General features: G+C 53.7%; 1 long non-coding RNA gene across 1 annotated transcript; it reads right to left on the reverse strand.

Moving 5' to 3' along the window:
- Positions 1-992: 992 nt before the first annotated feature.
- LOC131402126 (uncharacterized) lies at positions 993-2,802 on the reverse strand. Its single transcript, XR_009218297.1, has 3 exons — positions 2,764-2,802; positions 1,128-1,249; positions 993-1,053 (listed from the first exon to the last, which is right to left on the reverse strand). It is a non-coding gene; the product is annotated as an uncharacterized LOC131402126 (long non-coding RNA).
- Positions 2,803-3,723: the final 921 nt, after the last annotated feature.

Consider the following 3,723-nt stretch of genomic DNA (forward strand, 5'->3'; position numbering starts at 1 on the left):
AAACTTATGGAAGGAGATGGTAGGATTAGCTGACAGGGATGTGGGGCAGAATGGGCACCATGTCAGTGACATCAAGATCAAGGATATGTCACTTGAGCTCAGAGTCATCAGCCACCAGCTCAGCCAATGTTTCCAATCTCCTCAACCTACATCAAGTCGGTGACCAGGCATGAGTGGAATATGTCTCACATCTGGCTGCCCTTGTAGAGCTTGGTGACCTAGAACAAACACGAGGGAGAGTGGGTGAGATGGAGGTCTCCTGGCGATGCAGGGTGCCACTGGAGCCAGTGAAATATCACAGACCTTGGGGCAAGGGAGACCTGTCTTCAAATCCTGGCTCTGCCCCTAACTCACTGTGTGACGCTAGGCACAATACTCCCCTTTCTGAGCTTCAGTTTACCCATGTGAGAAATGGGCAAGGCAGCTAGGACATCACCTCTGGACACTGAGAGAAGCCACACATGCAGGGAAAGTGAAGGGGTGAAACAATCACGTAACAGATGTAAGTCAGGCAGAGGAATGACGCTGCCCTCAGGGCAAGGGGAGAAGGGAGAGGGAGACCCCACCTGGTCCTGGGTGTCTCTCGGCAGGGCGGTGTACTCTGAGCATGTGGGCTCCAGGTTGCTGAGGTTCCCGACGATGATGCGGAAATGTAGCTGGTGCTCTCTCTGGATGGATAAACTCTGAGCTGCAGAGCCAGGAGCCACCGAGAGGAAGAGCTGAAATGTGGAGACTCTCCGCTCCCAGCACAGAGGGATGGTGGCCCACGGGATCAGGGTGGTGGGTGCAGATGGCGTCACACTGGTGGCTGCCCCATCCTTCTCAGGCCTGGGGAGAGAGGGATGTGGGGACTCTGGAGAGAGGTCCTGAAACCTCTGGGAGTGGGGGCCAGAACTGGAAGGAGGAAATGGGAGGACAGTGGGGAGACAAAGAGGGGTAGTCACAAAAGTGGTCATTAGGGGCAAATGCTCAGGGGAGGGTCTCACCTGAAGGAGACCAGTCTGCAACTCGAGTAGAAGGGACCCAGGCTGCTCCTCTTGAACAATGATCCAGCTGGGGAGGAAGGAGGAGGAGGATGAGCAGGAGGGACAGGAGTTAGAGGAGGGGCTCGGTGGGATTTAATCCACCAGGCTCTGCAGGACCCTCTCAATGGAGTTGAACATGGCTGAGCCATTGCTCCTGTCTGATGAATACCAGAGTGTGGAGATGGGGAAGGTGACTGTGAGGGTCTTCAGGTTGTGCCCCAAAGCTGCAAGACAAGAGGGAGAGCAATGGCCATCTCTGAGAGCTGGCCTGAGACCAGACCAGAGTCCTGCACTCATTATAATCTGTCGTCTTCTCTCATAGTGGCACCACCATCCACCCATGTCGTCACGCAAGTCAGAACCAGCATATCTGCTCAGCTCCTCTTCCCTCCCAGTAATACCCATTCACCTTGCACACTGGTCGTCACATATACTCCATCCCTGTCTCAGCTCAGGTCTTGACTTCTTTCACCCAGACCAACACCCCAGCAGGCTCACTGGATGCTCTGTCTAAGGATGTTCTACATGGACTACTAGAAGAATCTTTCTGAAATGAATACCTCACTAGGGCCACCACTGCTCTAGTACCACCCATGGCTCCCTATGGCCTTCAGTGTTTAGTTCAACCTTCTTGACCTGGCACTCAAGGCTCTACTCAATCTGGCTCCTGCTGACCCTTCAGTATCATTTTATCCATCTACTGCGGTTTAAACTTCATGCTTCACGCAAACCAAATTCGTTTCAATTCTCCCCTTACAGCATGTTGTTTCTGGCCGGAGCCTTTGCTCATGGAATCCACTGTGCCAGGAAAACCTTTCATCCTTTATTTGCCATGGTCCCTCCTATTCATTCTTAAAGACTTCATTCTGGTGAAACTTTCTCTAGCAAGCTCTTCCCCTCCAAATTATGCCAGGTGTCTCTCCCCGAAGCATCCCACATTGTATTATAATGGTGTGTTAATTTCACAAGACTAGGGGCTCTCTGAGGGCTAGCCTTAGACTGAATCGTTGGTAGAATCTGTGTGATCAGCATGATTGCCCTAAAACCAGAATTTCACACCCTGGCTTCCCAGCTCCTGGATCACAACTGGCTGGTGGGGGATTGGGGCCGGAGAACTTCTCTTGGGAAGCAAAAGGGGCCCCCGATACCTGTGGTGGCTTCTGGTAGCACAGGTGATGATCAAGTATGGAGGGACGTGGTGGTTGGCTCAGGAGCTGTGGCCAGGGCTCTCTTCAGGGAGGGGTAGAGTGGGAGGAGCCCCCAAGTTAACCCGGGCTCCAGCAGTGGCTGTCCCATTACCACCATTCACAGATGAAGCATAAATGAGAGTGAGGGGATGGGTGACTGTGTGAGTAGAGGGATGAGCAAGCCTGTGGATGAGAGGGGCCCAAGAGAGAGAGATAGGTGAACAAGAGAGACTGAACTCGGAGGAGAGACAGATGGACAGGCAGAAAACTGGACAGACGGATGGGATACCTGGAAAAGGAGGACCAAGGGCGGCGTTTTAGCAGAATTAAAGTGTAAACCACGTGGGTCAGAATGTGTGGAGAACATGTCTCTGTATAAGGCTTTCTCACCCTGGGCTGGGTCTCTCCACCAGAACCCGGGAGGGAGAGAAGGGATGAATTAGGGCCCTTCCAGGTCCTTCCCTCACCAAGGACAGCAGGTGTAGGAGAACATGTGCTCCCCATCCACAAAGGCGGACGGGACCCAGGAGATCAGGGCCAGGAATACTCACTGTTGGTTGTCGGGGCCACTGCTCCATAGGTGAAACCTGTGGAGAGAAGGCAAGACGAGCTGAGCAAGAGTTGGGGTGAACATAAAGGATTAAGGAGAGGGAGGATGTAGGGACCTTTGTGGGAAAAGCAGAGGGGAAAACAGAGGGGAAGAGGGGTGAGTTGTTCAGGGGGGCGGCAACGAGATGGAAGGTGGCTGGACCCAGTGATCACACAGTGATGAGAAGTCTGAACCCAGACCAGGTGGATAGAGAGATGGATCATAGCTCACTTTAGAGCAAAGGAGGTAACACAGAACTCCGACTGGGAGAGACAGCATGGCTGTAGTACAGCCCCTCACCACTGACATAGAGGCTGTCCCCATCCAGGGTGAAGGAGCCCAGGTGGGAGACGCCCTGGGTCTCATGGCTCAGCTCCCAGTAGAGTCACTCTCTGTCCAGCCCTGGACCTGCGCGGGTCAGAGTGGAAGGTGCAAATGATGTCCACCCCAGTGGCTGCCCCACCCTTCTCAAGCCTGGGGGAATAAGAAGATGGGGATGTGGACTATTGAGCAGGGGTCCTTCTGGGTGTGGAAGGCGAGAGAGGGCAAGGGAGGAGGCTGATGGAGATGCTAAAGGGGCTGCTCTGATGCTTGCAGGGGCTCTCCTAGGTGTCTCCCGTGTGAGACAACCCCCTCACAAGTAAGGCCTGACTTCATTTACGATGTGGGGGGGGCATGTGAGTGGAAAAGAGGGGTGAACACACAGACCTGTGCGAGGGGGCACCTGCAGGTCTGCACGGACAGCAGCGAGGAGCACAGTCAGTGCCCTGTGCCATCTGATACATGCAGGCAAGAAAGTACCGTTACGTTCTCTCGGTTCTACACTCCAAGGTCTTTTCTTTCTACTTAGTTCTTGCTCCACAGCCATCAGCCAGGCGTAGGGAACAATCATCTTATTCCTAATCTTATTCCCAGCACCTCT

Source organism: Diceros bicornis (assembly GCF_020826845.1).
Source record: "Diceros bicornis minor isolate mBicDic1 chromosome 30 unlocalized genomic scaffold, mDicBic1.mat.cur SUPER_30_unloc_2, whole genome shotgun sequence".
In the NCBI taxonomy this organism is placed as follows: Eukaryota; Metazoa; Chordata; class Mammalia; order Perissodactyla; family Rhinocerotidae; genus Diceros; species Diceros bicornis.